Source organism: Chelon labrosus (assembly GCF_963514085.1).
Source record: "Chelon labrosus genome assembly, chromosome: 19".
Classification (NCBI taxonomy): Eukaryota; Metazoa; Chordata; class Actinopteri; order Mugiliformes; family Mugilidae; genus Chelon; species Chelon labrosus.
Window position 1 is genome coordinate 12,343,325 of NC_140352.1, and position 17,506 is coordinate 12,360,830.

The following is a 17,506-nucleotide window of genomic DNA, read 5'->3' on the forward strand; positions in this document are numbered from 1 at the left end:
CTCCGTTGTGTGTGTGTGCCTGTTTTCAGCCTCTCGCACATGTAAGACAGAAACGGCAAGAGAGGGAGGACGAAATATGCGATGTCTTCCGCACATCCTCCCAAGACGGCCGTTGCGTTGAAGGAGGCACACAAGCATCGTGAGACGTGTGTGTCATGTCGGAGGGAGCGTGGTTGCATGCGTGTGAGCTTGCGTGTCGGCCTGCGTACCTGTGGGTAAGAAGCCTGGCGTGGAGGCCTGCGTGGACTCGGGTGGATGTAGTCAGCGGTGGACACCGATGCAACTCGCCTCCGCTCATCCCTCTCCCACAAGTCTCTCTTCTCCGGTGATTAGCGACTCCTGCAGGAGTTATAAATCTACAATTTCCATTGCACAATAGGTCCAGACAGGCCAAAGCTGAGGAGCTGCTCAACATTAAATTATCTGAGACTTCCTGCAAAGGTTCCTTTGGATGTTGCATCTTAAGCAAAATGGATACAATAGCTTCAGGTCCATGGGACTCAGGTCTATGGCTCCCTCTGGTTGGTAATTTTGACCTGTTGTGTCCTGCCTGGTGAGGAACCAGGAAACCCGGAAGCAGTTTAGCTCTGAAAATCATCACACAGAGGACCACTCAATCACAAGGTTTGCTGAGCAAAGTGAACATAGAGGTCCTTGTTCACCAGAAAGCATACAGCGAGCACTCCCAGCGTGAACGTTGGAGAATGAGGCTAGCTAAGGTTTAGTTCAAAGACATCTGCAAAATCAGGAGAAAGCAAACAAACTAAGAAAACTCCAGATTAATGTTTCTGATACTGAAGGACAACTTTAATCTTTTTCTGATCTCCTTTAAGATCTTCTGAACAGAAATAGTACATTTGTCAAAGATGGATTCCAGATGGATCCACAAGACTAACCTACTACTCATATCTGTTTTCAGATCTGCCCGTCTTGTGTTCAAGATTAAGATAACTAATGCTACTTGGCAAAGTCACAGTGTCAAATGTTAAAATTGTTCTCTATACAGGTTTGTGAAATCTGACCAAATAACAAATTTTGGAGGTGGCATCATTGTTTGTCTGGTCAGTGTAATTGTAAAATAAACCTTGGTCTCAGTGGCTCTCTTTTTGTAAATACAAACTGAAAAAGAAGAAAAAGCAAAACACTTCAGTTAACCAGCCGGGAACCTCTGAGAGTGTAAGACAATGAGCCAAAAACTGTAGTGCCTTGGATGGCCACTAGGGTTGGCTCCAAAAGCGAGTGAATCTACGCAAGTCTCCATGTTAAAACGTCCAACTTTACAGCAGAAATAGACGTGAATTTCTCAGTTCATGGCAGCTGTACAGTGGTGATCTTATATATAACACACCTGCTTAAATGTACCTATAATTAAGGGCGTGGCCACTTTGAGTGACAGATGTGTGACCTCACAAGTTGCTAGCAGTTCACATCGGGTTAGATCTTAGGTGTTCCAACTCCACTTTATACTGAAAATGCACAGAGACGAGGAAAAGGGACTCTGCTTGCTTCCTAGCAACCGCTAACATCTGTATGGTCAGTTTATTGGGTTTTGTGGGCATGGACTTATTAAGAAAACTAAATGTTTCCATAATGGTGGCCCATTAACTACTATAAAACACAGAGAATTCTCTGGCCAAGCCTGACGAACTTCCTGTTTGTTCCCCACACACTGATGGAATACATGTTTGTGGTTGGTGTGTCATCCAAAACTTCTGCCTTTGCTGCTGAAAGAGAATAATATTTGCATCAGTGCCACCTGCTTTCACAGTTTCAAAGACTGATTTGTTCTCTGAGCGTCATCCTCAATGTTTTAGATAAAGAAAGAATTCTTATCTGGGTGCTTCAACTGGAGCAGGCCTGTATTGTGATGGTTGACATCTCAGAGCTGCTTCTCATATCAACTTGACGTGGAAGCATCATAAACTGTGTTTCTAATTGACTCTTATCTATGTTAAAGCATCTGAGAAAAGTCCTTCCCTGAGCCTACATGTCATGAAAACTGATTGGGTGTCAGTAAAACATCATAAGATGCATACCAGCCCATAATGGACAGAGGTCAACAGAAAAACATATCAATCAAACACATCAACAGCTTCTCGCTCTCTCTTCAGAACAATAGACTTTGTCTTCGCCGTAAGCCAATCCCGCATCTAGGACCTCCAACCTTCTGGTGCAACCAGCAATCCTCTCCATCACACACAGAAGCTCATTCAGGCATTGTGACCAGGTCTCCGTTCACCCTCCCGCCTCACAGGTCCCCTGTCCAAACAGCAGAGGCTTGAGGAGCGCTGGGGAAATGGGGGTGGAGGCAATGGCAGTGGGCAGCAGAGGAATCATCCATCAACACGAGGGCTCCCAGAGTGCACCAGGATCAGACTGCCGTCATAAAGGTGTCATGGTTGCTAGACAGTCAAACAACAAAAGCACCCATGTCTCATCAATGTAAAGACCCAACGTTAGCCTGGTTTCTGACATCTAACCAGAATCATCTGCAGATTATGACCACAAGAAATGCTGCAGATCCTGTATTGATAAGCCACGTAGAACATATAATCAAAACAACTTTGACATCTGAGAGTCTCTGAGACAGTGTGCAAAAAAGTGGAAAATAGTAGAACTTTAAAGCAGCATAACAAACAATATATTAAATGACGAGAATGGTGTCACTTTAGCTCATTGTTTTGGTTTTCTGACACTTATTCTCAGACACGGCACTGTAAAAAGTTTTAAAAGAATGACCTGCTCTAAACAGCAGACAGACAAAGTTAGCCACTAGCTGGTTTAAAAAGTCAGACATCTAAGAACTAAAGAGACAAATATTTCCCTTGGGAGCGGGTGAAGACAAAAGAACAAGCTTAAAGTAGAGGAAGAATTTTACTGCTTACAAAATGAAATATCGCATTCACCTTAACAACTTAATAAGATGACAATGTGACAATGTTGTGTCTTCAGATTGGACCCTAAATATCAAAAGCTATCAAAAATAATGCAGCCTTACTGCCAGGATATCTTTCAAACTATGTCTGTATTGAAATTCTCTGTTGCAAGGAGGTTAGAATACGTATTTAAAACTGTTTTGCCAGACTTTTACAAGTGAATGAATGTCTGTTAGATTCAGACGAAAAAAACGTAGACCAAATGAACAGCATGGTACAGGAGAGGTTAGGTCTCTATTGTGGTTTGTAGCTTCATAGCCAGTCCTAGCTCTTCTGGTTTTCCCTTTTGAATGACGAATAGAGACTACTGCCACCTGCTGGCAAGGAGAGTTATTTCCTTTCATGCAGCTGCGGAACATTCATGCTAGTTGGCCACTGGCTGCAGTCTTAGTGTTGTGTTCAAGAGAAACAATTTGGCTGTGCAGCAACAGGCGGCAATGAAATATGTTTTTTTTAAAAGCAACAAACATGTATTACCCATGTAGCCTGATACCCGTGGAACATGATATGCACAGTGTTTGTGCACTTACTGTCACTGCCAAAAGGGGGAGACAAAAATTCCTCAGTGTAGCTACATCCCTATTTGCACGGGACTAGTTTCACCTCTAGTACTTCGATTTAAATCCCGTGCAAATCAGTGTCTCTTTACTTTGGGGGTGTGGCTTAATTTTTTTCAAGAGTTTTGTTTCATTTGCAGCTTTTTTTTTCCTGAATGTTTTCTCTGTGCAACAAATCAAGTTTGGTGCAAAGTCAAGATGCTGCCTCACAGCATGCAGACCCATTCGCACCCATTCGCAGGAAAAAAAAGCAAATGTAAAACCATCAGAAGAACATAATCAGGAAGACAGCACATTTTGATGTGTTGGTTTTTATTGAGTAGTGCATTTGACCTAGTATGTAATATTTCATATTGTTCACATAGCTCGTGTGTTATGTCAGAGGCAGGAGTTGATTTTCAAAGAGCCCTTTGTGTTAGCATGGAAACGTAGAACTTTAACACTCACTAGCTGATCAATAAATAGCGCGGTTATTGAGTATCAGCTGCACGTTTACTACCCCCAGTAAATTCCAAGGATTTGGGTTTCCATTTAGATGCAAGATGGCAGGAGGTTTTCAGCTACAGGTGTTGTCATAAAAGAGATGACAATGGGGAGCCTGCATGAGGTAATGCCATCCATACGGGCATAGAGGAGGTCACAGTTTGTGTTTGGACAATGCGTCACTGTTTCTTTAAAATTGACTGAATTTAACTTGAATAAATGTTCAAGATAAGCCTGGTCCAAAGTTGTAGAAACCATCTGGTAGCATCCGTGACCACATGTTTATGCCACATTAATTTTCCAATAGTGTAAAATTCCCCTAAACATCTGGTGCTCAAGCAGAATGAAACGAATCTGCACACAAATAGTTTTTGGCCTGCAAATGATTTCAATAAATGTAAATGCAGCCGCACATTTAGGTCCAGCTCCGTTTGAAGATATACAGACTCCCCAGACTTCTGTCTTCTCTGCATTTTAATGATCTGTGGAGAAACCGTGGGCCAACAGTGTGACTGTGTTCACCTGTGCCAGCACACTCGGCCTGGCCTGCGTCCAAACCAGCTTTGAGCAGAACCAGAAACCAGCTCAGCCGTTGTGAACCAGGATTTGTTAAACCTCCTCATCCGTCCAATCCACCAGCACCCATCCATCTCTCCTGCTACCCATCTCTCCACCCACCCCCACTCACTCTCCAACTCCCATTGGCCCTTAAGTCTGGGCTGTATGAGCCTGTAGCGTGACAAAGTGCGTATGTGTTCGTCCACTTTGTGTGTATGTGTGCCGGCATGGATATCTGTGTGTGAGTGTGTGTGCCTGCGTTGCGTCTCTGCAGGTACGTGTGTGTGTGTGTGTGCACAAAGAGTACGGTGTCTAGGAGCCTGGCGTTTGTTATTCTCTCTACAGTCCCACTGTCTTTCATCAGGGCCCGTCCTGCAGCCCACAGACTCTCAGTATACAGTTTCATAGTCTTGGGCCCCTGTCTGCTGTAGCACGTGGGTGGATGATTTCTAACACATGGGAACCTTGGGAGCCCACGCAATGCTGGAACAATAGAGGACCTGTCAGCATCAGGGCAGTGGAAGAGGACGAGACGGCAGGCGGTGATGATGTCAGAATCATTCACACCCTCCCACACTTCATCCGCCCTTCTTGGCTCTCAGTCAGCGGGACGCAAGCACGCACAGAGACGCGTGAAGTGCAAAAACAAAAAAAAAGTGATCACTGCATGCAGATATCCCTTTACTATCTTCCTCGGCTTGCATAACACACGTGCATGGAAAGCAAATATACACAAGTACATCCACGAACGGCAGTGTAATTAACGGAAAATTTGCCACTTGGGTCTAATTTTTCTGCTGGCGTAGCTTTAAGGTACAGACTCACCAAAGTGACATTAAAAGAACGGCCGGCAACAAAGATGGAGTGTGATGTCACCTGAGTTTGGACCAAAAAGTTGAACACACCTCTACAACCATGGCCAGCGGGTACCTCAGCTCTTTGCAGGCGTGAAAGGAAATGACTCTTCATACCAGCAGGTGGCGGCGATTGATTTTTCATAACAAATTAAATGCGCCGTGTTCGCAACTGTGATTACGTAAACCCAATCCCCAATGTCAAATGGTGTGTAAGAACTTTAATCCACAGCTTGAAAGTTGGAGGTGTTTTTTTTTTCTTTCCCGTTAAATATAAGTCATCTTGCTAAAACAGATGCAAAGACTATCCTATTTTTCTGCCCGGTGGCTTGGCCATGTATCTTGAGGGGCTACTCCAAATATTGCTGTTAAAGCTGAGGGCTGTGTGGGTGCTTTGAAGACGTCTGATAAGGTTTTAAATATTGACTGCCAAAACACATCTAGCGTTGGACAAAACCGGAATATGCGTGATGGAGTGGCTGGTGCTCAATCACACAAAGGGTCCACGCACAACCTTGAACTGACTAACTGTATGTTGCAAACATATTGATGAAGAGTGTATCCTATATAGGCCTTCCTTCCAAACATCCTTGGGTAGTGTCACCCCAAATCTTCCTCCTACAGACAAGGACAAATACTCCAAATTGTCAAGATTTCGCAGTGAATAGATAATTCCAGTAGACCCTTTGGAGCATGGATTGAGTTTAAAAATGGAATCTAAGACTTGCAATAGAAGTGAAGTAGATGAACTGATACAGAGCTGTGAAGTTAGCAAAAATTTGAAAAAATAAACGTCCAAGTATGGTTCCAAAGTGCACATCTGACCAGTTTTTGTTTTCCAAAAAATCCCATTCAGGTATCCCAGAATGTATTCCACAGGCGTCATTCCAGGATGACTGTCCTGCATCCTCCCATCCTCAAGAGTCCACACTTCAGAAGTGAACGAGTACGTGGGTGGATGAAGAACACAAGTCCAAAGTTTGCGTGCTTGGAATGGATAAAAGCCCTGGAAGAGCTACTTTGAGCAGGGAGGCAAGGAAGCTAGGATGAGCTACACACCGCTGTACAGAGCTGGCTTCCTCTGAATCATGCAGATAAGCTGGTCTTACAGTTTGTTCATTCTGACTGGGTTGTTGGTGACTTTGACTTGACTATCAAACGGCATAAAATCTGAATGTCTTAAGCAAAATTCATAGTGAATTGTGATCATGAAGTATATCATCAACTGTGCAACTGTGAGCAAATTCGAAATAGATGGTTTAAGTGTATGTTATGATGATATTTTTCTGGTGATATTTTGGTAAAACAGGAAGAATTAGCAATCTGTAGCTCTAGAGCGGCTCTTCTTTGTCATGTCAATCCACTGACTTACTTAAGAATTCTCCTTATCATTCACGAACTCACTGCAATTGCACAGTATAAAATAAAGAAATCAGGCTTCTCTATTTAGGACAAAACTCTGAAGAACTTGATTTTTCTAGTCTATAGGTGATACAGATGATGGCTAGATAATGCTAGAAAATGTGTATATAATGTTTGGCCACTGATGAAAGCCCAAGCTGAAACGTTGACATTTGATTCAACGTAATGGTGAAGGAATAAAGAAGTGCTGATCGTCCACAAACCAGCACTTAATCCAGATCCACTTAAACCAGTTTATTTGAAAGTCTAATTGAAAACGACAATAATTATCCCTCACTGCACACAGAAGCAGCGTTTGCGTACGTCTATGGCAAGCACGGTTGGTCAAAGTTGAAGGCGTCTGTAAACTGTGATGGATGTTTAAAGCGAGAATCAATTTTTCCTCCATCAAACTTCTTTTAAATGTGTTCCCAGATGTCAGCAAATAACTTAGTGAGTACACTGTTACTGAAGCAACTGATGGTACAAATCAAACAAATCAAACTGCAAACGTTAACCTCAAGCTGCATGATACCAAATTTCCCCTTAAATCCTATTTCTCTGCCAGAATGACTCGTGTGTGTGTGTGTGTGTGTGTGTGTGTGTGTGTGTGTGTGCAAGTCTGTATACATGTCTGAAACTATGCACTCACATGTGTGGGGGTATGTGTGTGCACCCTGTATGTACAAAATCCCACTTAAAGCCCAGAGGATTAGGCCTCTCAGAGCAGCCGTTCTCCAGCTGCAGACCTCTTGCACGCCCAGTGGATAGCAATCTGACTTCCCGTGACACCTCCGCCTCCCTGAAAGTGAGAACCAACACTTCATCCCCATGTGGGCAGTGGATAGTCTGGATAGCCTGCATGTTAGCAAGTTGGCAGAATGAGTGTCACTCGGCTGGCAGATGTCCACTGGAACATGTTGGTTTCAGTCAGCTGGGCTGGTTGTGTGACAATAGATAGTGAGTGTGCACATCTCCTGTTACCGTGCATCTTTCTGTGTCTTTCTTCACCTCTTGAACTGGAAACAAATGATATACTTTGGCTCAGTTTCTTGTTGTGGTCTGGAAGTAGATTTAGACACAACAACAGAATCTTTACTGCTCATCCATCCATAAACACAATATGGTAAAAAGAGAAAGGAGCGTAGGTGGGTTGCTTGGATAACGAGTGTAGTTGCCGACTGTTTGGAGGTTTAGAGTCAGGGAGAAGGAAAACGGGGCAGCTCCCAATGGTCGTCTGGAGTCCGGCGAGGCCACAGCACACGCCAAGTACCAAGAGTGAGGAAAGCAATTCATCACTGGAGTTCCACAGGAGGGGGAGGCGAAGGTGGGGGCTCTCAACATTCGGCCAAACCACAACAATATGTGTGTGTGGCCATTGTTAGCTGGTCCGGGTCATTGTGTGTTGCTGGTCGCCTCCACGCCCTCTGATTTCAGTGGGAGTCAATACCTTCAGACACTCCCAAGAGGGAAGCAGTTAGGAGATCTGTGGGAATGTACAGCAGAGCAAACCTTTCCATTCATACACAAACATGCCCGGCAATTGGAATGTCCTATTTAAAGCATTTATTTTTTTTTAAAGTGGGAACAGCTCGGAATGCTATTTACAAACTGTTGTGAACAGCGAGACTAATACTGATATCTAGCATTTCCTTTCTTTGTCTTTTAGAGGCACTGACAACAAAACTGACTCAAAACTTAAAAAATGCGTAAACCTAATTTTTCTTCATTGTGTGTGTTGACTGACGGTCACAATTGTGAGTGCAGTGAACAGTGTATTTACAGTGTCAGTCAAAGGTTTGGACACCTTGTGTGTTATTTCCTAGTTAATATATTGAGTAGTTTAGAAAATAATAAAAACAAAATAATTAAATTAGTTTACACGTCCAAAAGTTTGATATATATGTAAATTTTGGAGTTCCTCAAGGCAGCATACTTGGCCCCATCGTCTTTCTCCTTATACATTTAAATGCATATATTGTGAAATAACTGATTGATTGATTGATATTGATCAGTATTTTTTAATTCAATAATTTTATGTCCAATTTTACACATACAATAATTTCAGTTTGAATCAGTTTTATTACTAAAGGCTTTTTAAGACTGCTTTCTGTGATGTATTTTCTGATGAAGCGATCATAAAAACTTCCCTTTCTTTGTAAATTCAACAGTATGAGGAGGGATTATAATTACAATTATTAAAACAAGATGAGTCAAGTAAATCTACAGAGGGTGACATCACGTGACTCTTGTCATGGGAAGCTGACAGGTTGTTATTCCAATCAGCAGGCTATCTGGGCCTAACCTAAACAAGCATGGGATTACCTCTGTGTTTGTTTTACTGTTTACTATGGGCCAGGTTAGCTCCCTCCCCACTGACAGCAACACGAGCCATTACTGCAGACCATCTGTGGACATGGGTCAGTGTTGACTTACCGCTCTCCAAATACCACACAGCTTCGTCCAGAGGGAATCAGTCAGAAACACAAATATGGTCAATGAGGAAATATGGAGGGTGTCTGTTTAAAATGACAAATTTTTTCACGTTTAGCAAGATGCAATGAATTTATGATACTCAGAATTATATCGTGATTGAAATTGCTTATGAATGACGGCCACGTGAACAGTAAAATGGTATTCGTGTTGCAAAGTAACCTACTGAGAACGTACTTTTGATTCAACTGCGCAGCACTTTTGCCAGATGACATTACAATGTGTTGCAACAAAAGTTGAGCAAGTTTTGTCTCACTCATCTTAAATGAATGAGGAGGCTGTTTCTTTTCACCATTGCTTACTGTCTGCTTAAACCCACTGAGATCCTTGATACATTAATGGCTGACTTTTTTTTTTTTTTAAAACCAAACAGTACATGAGCTCACAGAAAAAAAACTGTTGGGGATGTGAGAACTGTAAAATAAGAAATGTATACGAGGAAGTTTCTCGATTTTGTAGTCACAGCTTCGAAATAATCTCTTCAGGTCTCAACACTTCCTACTGTCAGACTGCCCGATTTTTACGGCCGTTTAACACCACATCAAAACCAGTGGTAAATAAACCAATAACATGCTCGAGTCTTGGGCACCAGCTGGTGTGAAACCAGCGGCCTGTATCCTATTTCTTAATCCCGTCCCACAGAGGACAGGAACTCTCACAGTGACTGTTGAACACGCTCGCCTTTCTACAAAACACCTGGCCAAGCCAATGGCCAAAAATGTCACCTCCGTGCTATACATCATCATCACCAGCTTTCATAACCCCGTAGTTAGTCTTCATCACTCTGTCCTCTTCCATCATCCACTTTCCATTGCCTGACCCGGCACAGGTCTGCACACACAAACAGGAAAGCTACCCTTACACCAGTTGCATTTGAGTTTGCTTGTGTCTGAAGGGGAAGTCTCAGCATCCACGACTGCCTTGGCTGTAAACCAATTCCTGCCAGGCTATCACCTTTCAGCCCCCCGGTCCCTGAGTTATTACAGTGCGGCTGTTCACAGCAGCGCTACCCCAGCGTGGTCTGGTCTGGTCCGGACCAGCACTGAGCTCTGCAGTCAGTCACCCCTCAGCCTCCCCCCCTCCCCATACGTCTCCAACCAAACGCTGAGCTGAGGGCTTCCGCCACAGGTGTCTGCGACTTTCTTCTCCTCCTCCTGTCAGTTCCTTCTCCTCTTTGACGAGAGGTTTAATTCCCCCGTCCTCCCAACGCTTCACTCCCTCCCACGCCTCTCCTCTCAATCTCTCTTTCACTCCGGGTTGGTCGGCTCTCACAGGCAGTCCAGATTGTTCTCATTTAGTCTAGTGAGTTCAGGGCTCACTATCTCACTGCGGACTCCAGAGCTCGCTTGCTGTCCATGACTGTGTCACACACACACACACACACACACACACACACACACTCACGTTCCTTTCTTCATCAATCCTCCCCCTGGATTTTACAAGTCTGAGCAGCTGGTTCAACCACTGGATCTCCGGGGATTTGGGATAGTTAAAAAGATAAAGCTTGAGGAGGGTGACAGAGGGAGAGTTCAAGGCTAAATACCAAAGGCACATTACAAAGGTTTGTTCTGGGGTATGTAGGAGTTGCTGGTTATAGGTTTATGGGAAAGTGAGACCTTTTTGCCACCTTCTCCGCCCTACGTGACCCTCTCCTCCTTTAACGCTCAGTCCACATTAAAATTGCATCATTTAAAAAAAAACTCTACACACAAAAACTTCATGAAAATAATGAAAAATGTCCAAATACGGTCCAGATTCTGAGCTGTGTTTGGACACATATCAGCACCGTGTGTTCACACACAGAGCTCTGACATAAAAACACGCCACCTGGTTCAACATTTCCCACAGTGCAATGCAACATCATCTGGCAACCCTCAGGCTGCCAATCACACACGAGCTAGCTCATAGTTTCTCTGTAACTTTTTCAAGTAGCACAGACAACATAAATCTCCTGACCCGGTCTCACATGAGTATACACCACAAATAAATCTACTCTAAATAAACCCATGGATCCATATCTTAAACCAAACTTCCTGGATTGTATTTAACAGGTACCTGAAGCAGCTATGGTTTTAGTCTGATTAATCGGTTAAACGTCCTCCCTGTCCCTTTTTGTATTTTAATCCAGACAAACTTGTTTTTCTTGTATTTTTTTTCAGTATCTGTTGTAAAACCACTGAAACAGAATGAAGTAGTGATTGGACGGCAGTGTGAACGAGCTAAATGGTAGCCTGGTGAACAATAAATCCTTTGCTGTTTGACAATAAAATGCACGTCCAGCAGAAAGTGAGTCATCTTTACGTGTTTCACTCCAAAATCTGACGAAATAATGAAATTTACTGCGGACAGAGGGTCATAATCGGGAGAAATAGATGACTTCTCAAATTCAGCTGGCAATTAATCACCCCGATTGTGGAGAGTAATGATTCCTGGTGTGGGAAGAATGAAAGTAATAGTGGGAATAGGTGTTGTTAGACACTGGAGTTTGCATTATGGCACAGACTAAAAGTGAAGACGTCCATCTAACGTTTAACTTTAACGGCACTCTTTTCCAAACCCCCAGAAGCGTTATGTTTGTCTGATAACTGCAGTGTCGGTGTACAGTTTTGGAGTTATATTTCCAATGCAGCTACACCTACTTGTAAGATGCATAGATAGGCGACCATATCCCCAACCCAACTTCGCAGATGCCTTATTGGCTCATAATAATTTTCTACTCTCCAAAAAAGTGTTTATACCATGACCAGACAACTCTGTACTCTATTTAAAATGTAGTTTGCAGTAATTTTCTTGATTAACCTGTTGGAGGCCATGAGCAAAAACCATTAAATAAAGTCGCCCCACGTAATACCAGTGTTGCTGGAGTTTTGACCGCTCCCTGTGCTGATTTTGCAAAAGGGAACTAATGGGACACTTAACCAATATTTCAAATGTAAAATTATGGTTTTGCAAAGCTGTCCAATAAAATCCAAGATTTAGAGTTAGCTCATACTCTCAGCTTGACATTAAAGGCCCTTTTTCTTTTTCACAGTTTGCAAACAAGTCAATAAAACACCAAAAACTGTCGAATCATTTTTTTTCTGCGTGCGTAGTATTTATGCCAGTTTCTTTTATTTCCCAAACACCAGCTGTGGCACTGCGAACGCCCGCCGAGTCACTTGAGCTCTGTATAATTTCCCTCCGACACAATCGACAGAAAGTGAGAAGCTGTCCAACACGGTAGCACCACCTCTCCCTCAGCTGTCCCGCTGAGTGGGAGGCCATGTTGTTTGTGTTGTGTAACTACCACTGGTGAACCGAAGCACCAGTGGTAATAAAGCCCAGAGATCACAGCGTTTGGTTGAATATTTACCTTAGACTAATCTGGACCATGGTTTATATCATCCGAGCTCTGTGAGTGGATGGAAACAGACGTGTGTGAGGAGGGGGGTGAGGAGGAGGAAGGGGGACTGGCTGGAACCACCTCATCTTGACCCTCTGCAAAAACCAGTAGACACTTTTGAGGAAACCTGATCAGCAACGAAAACATGTATGAAGTCAGATCTTTATTTAAGGTAGTCGGCAGGAGCGCAGATCTGTGATATCCAGAGGACAGGAGACAAGAGGGGGGGTGAGGGGGAGGGTGGAGTGCCCCCCCCCCCAAACGCACACACCTCCCCCACTCCTCCATCTTTCTGAGTTGTTTTCTGAATTCCTGCCAGGAAAGTTTAATGGCTGTGGAATTTGGACAGGAAAAAAGCGGCGCTGGAAGTTTCAGAGGAAGCGGGGATTTGTGCCTCACGAAGGCAGCACCTCTGTTTGTGTTCTCCCGGCCCGAGAGGGAGCGACAGACAGAGGGAATGAAAGACAGAGGAAGAGCGTCAGAGAGCTTTTCCAAACGAGCGGCGCAGGCCTCTCAGGGGAGGCAGACCTCAGACAGACAGGCCGTGATCATTTAACCTCTCATATGAATGCACAGAACAATGAAGAGACGGGCTGCCAGACACACACCCCGCACACCCACTCACGAACCGAGATGCTAAATACATGCACATGCACGTACACTCAGATGCACACTGCACCATCACAGACCATTTACAACTTCCCTTGGATTGAAACATGATCTTCAGTCTGCTCTCTGCTGCAGCCCAGCTGTTTTTCACTGCCACCTCAGACAGTAGTAAACAGATGCTGCACAAAAACGTTTGCACAAGAGGAAGAATTGTAAATTCAAAATGTGCTTCCCCTGGTTTTGTGGAATAGTAATTTGAAGTTTAATGGGTGAGCCCCTTCAAATTACACTGTTTTTTTGGTCCAAGTTTTAAATAATACAATTTCTGCATCTGTCCAAACAGACTGGAGGTAAATGGTCGTCTCTCTTTCTATTGGCATTCGGCCATTCATGGAGAAAGTTTTGGTTTTACAGGTTCTGGTTTTCCTCTACAAACTGTGAACAGTTTTCATTGGAATAACTGAGGAAAATCCAGTGTGAACATGGAAGGCAGCTCAGAACTTAACTCTAATAGGCGGTTTGGACTTCTGCATCAATTTGACGGCGTAGCTACGGCAAAAGCGCAGAGCATACCCAGATCCTAGCGCCGTAGCACTTGGTAGTAGCGTATTTTCTGCTGCTTCTCTCATCTCCGCAATTTTCAAATTGATTGTTTTGGATCGATAAACACATCGAGGAAAGGTTAACTGAGGAGGTTCAGAGATACTTCAGCTTCAGTCTACAGCAAAATTTCGGCAAATTTTCTACGAAAGTTTCAGTCGCCATTGTTGAAAGTGAAACAGGAAGTAGAAACAAAACTTAAGCCAAACATTAATATATATTTCATATTTTATCTATTTCAACGTTGGTGTCCACCAGGTTGGCATGCTTTATATAATCTGTGGTTCTGCCTTCCCACAACCTCTCAGAACCACGACTCTCACCCATGTCACCACTTAATGGCCATAGATCTGCCTGGCTCCCCATCCTTCAGCCCACACCTCTCCACGCTGAGCCCAGAGACAGATGGGTAGACATGGGGACAGACAGGCCAGGCGCCCCCCAGCCAGCCAGCCAGCCAGTCAGTCACTCAGCCCTTGGAAAGAAAGCCTTGACGCTGGAGACCACTGTATCCATTACACACAACTCCTTGATCCCGTAGCATGGCACCGGCTACCAGGGGATTCCTTAACACTCACGTCGATGCGCAGACGCACACACAAACACTCGCTCACACATGTGCGCTCGTCCCCCGAACACTCACGGGGCAGCGCAAGGACTGATGGAGACGCATCCACCTCTCATCACTGAGACGTCTTCCCGAAGCCACTCGGCGGTGTACATAAAGACCTGTTATCGGCGCATAAACTGAAGCACATGTCAAAGGTTTTAATGATGAAGAGCCACATGTGTTTCACTTCATCATGATCCTGGGCTTGTTTTTTTTTTGTTTGTTTGTTTTAATCTCTGCCTGCAGGATATTGTACTCACTAAATTAGAGCAGTTTACTTTGATAGAAATTAGAAAAGACAAACGGAAGATTTATCTAATATCATTTCAGTGCATGCATCTTCTTTAGAAGTTGATTTAGCTGATTGACCTCTTACACTCATCTCACCAGTAATGCAGCCTAATAGATTCTTGCAAAAGCATATATCATGTTTAGAATGAATCAGATAAACGTATGGACCACATAGCCTTCAGGTATTAGGCCCCTGTCCAGTGGAACAGTTTGGATTCAGGAGGCAGACGCCCTCTCAGCTGTAAAACTTATAGCTATGGCTGTCACAGGTGACCCTGGACCAGTTATGGTTATGCTGGATAAGTGGTTTAGTCATGCTGCTATACGCCCAGGCTGCTGGGGGACTTCCCTTGATGCACTGAGCAGCTCTCCTCTACGATCCTCCTCTTTCTGTGCATGTGTGCTTTCATGCACTTATACTGCATGGCACTCTCTCTCTCTCTCTCTCTCTTCCCTCCCTTCCCCTTTGCCTTTCTATGATTGTCTTTGACCTGGAGCTGCATGTTTCTGATCTGCTGTCCTTGCCCCACCAACCTTACCAGTGTTCGTTGCTTCCAGTTTGCATCCACTCCTTCCAAACTGTGGAGCGTAATTCTGCGATATACTTATGATACCTCAGATATACATACTTACTTGCTCACGTGTGCTCTTACATAATACTTACGTACTTTTTGAGAACAGTGTTTACCCACCAAGCTTTTCTACAGTGCACACTTTGAATCTCCCGTGTATAATGCATTAACTTGTGCCGTGTAGCCTTGCTCTCTTCCCTTATTTTGTTTCTGTCTCTTTACCAGATCAGTCTCAAACAGATGCCCACCCCCTCTGCTCATGTGAGCTAGGTACAAGGATTCTTCCCGTTAAAAATGAGTTTTTCTTTGCTTTAGTGCTCGCCCTGGGGATTTTAGGCCCTGGGTTCTGTAAAGTCTGTAGTGACAATTCTAAAAAAATAAAATTGACCTGAATATTTCGGTTGATTAAACAAAAAATGTTTGAAATCTTTCCTTTAGATATTGGTTAAAGAAGATTAATTCATTGGTTTTATCTGACCTAGCTACTCCCCTATGACCCGCTATATACTTATTCAACAGGTGAGCGGATCCTTTCGCTGTAACCATCCGTAATATCTTACAGACTACCCCTGTGGGATTCTTACTGGCACTTTGGGACAGATTCTGGGACTTTAAATGCAAAATTTCTTTCCCTAGTATTTAATTTAATGACGTAATGTCATCACCAGTAGAAAAGTTGGTCATAGAAATTGTGGTTTCTCTTCTCCATACTAGTTATGTTGGGTTAACACGTCAAACTTTCTCTCCTTCCGTTAAATAAAGAGTCAGGAGCAAAGTCTCAGAGCGCAATTTTACCGAATCAAGCGCTGTCAAAAGGCGTAATAAAGTCGCAGGGGGTGCTGGGGTGTTACGTTTGACACTTTGAAAGACAAACACATCCAAAAGAGGAAATTCCAGTTGACAAATGGCCCCAAAAGTGAAGTGACCGCCATATACCAGCGAGCCCCGTCACGTCACCTGTGAAGAAGTGGATGATGGTGGGCGTTAAGAGTTGTTAAATCCATTCCAGGGTTGTTAGTAGAGAAAGCTCTCCTGCCGGGTCTGGAACATAACATTTGACACCGCAGCCTTGACATGAGAAACAAACTTTTGGCACCGGCGCCCAACCCGGGAGCTCTGCTTGGACACAAGCGGAGGCTAATCTTGATAAGTAACAAAAAACAGAAGTACACAAGTCAGAAGGAATTTGTCATGGCAGCAGATTATACTTGACGAGTGGTATTCCTCGGCGTGGAAAGTATTTTGCGTTCGTCTGTTCTGGGAGCAACTGACGCTGAACAAAGCTGTTTTAAATTCCATATGCTGCTGGCAATTATGTTGTTTTCTACCCGCAAGTAATGCCTTTGTCGTCTAGGTATCTGTTTTGATTAGCCGTCCTGTCAGGGCAAGGGGATCAACAAATCAATCTTCAGACCAACTGCCAAAAGAAAATCTTTGCGAGAATCTGGTATTACTCACGCTGGATATACATCTGCAAATAAACAGAAAGTATTCATCCCCCCCCAAAAAAAAATTCATATGGTTTATATAATCCTCCACAAGAATTTTATAGAGTATTTTTTAAGAGAAAGTTCTGGTTATTTATGGTTACTGCTCATTACATGTAATTACAAACCCCTTTTGTCTGAAGCAGAAATATATTTATCATCGCACTAAAACTGGGTTGAAACAAAGCAAAGTTTGTACGCGCGATTACTTTGAACATACTGGAATAATGATTTGCCATCTTTACGCGGCACTCCGTGGATTTATTTTATGCTGTGTATTCACTCGCTTTACATCACAACGTTCAGACAGCACTCATCTATTTTTTAATGATGCTCTCAGCAGGGCTCAGAGGCCGCAAACTCTGCACACATTTGAAAGAACATGTAAGAAGGTCATAAATCTGCAGCGGCGTGCGCTTTCCTTTTTTTTTTTCCAAAGAGAGCCGAGTCTCCTGTGAACTGCTTGACCATAAGGAGCCAACATGTGTGTGCCACACATGTTCGGGGAGGAATGAGTGGTCTCCAAAAAGTTTTTTATGTGAGGACACATGGATGTTTTTCCTTCACCCAGTGACACCCAGATTTCTTTTTGTTGGATCTCTTTCGCTGTGATGTATGTGGACGTCCAGCGATACGGGCAAAGTTTTGACAGATCTTGTGAGTTGCTACCTGT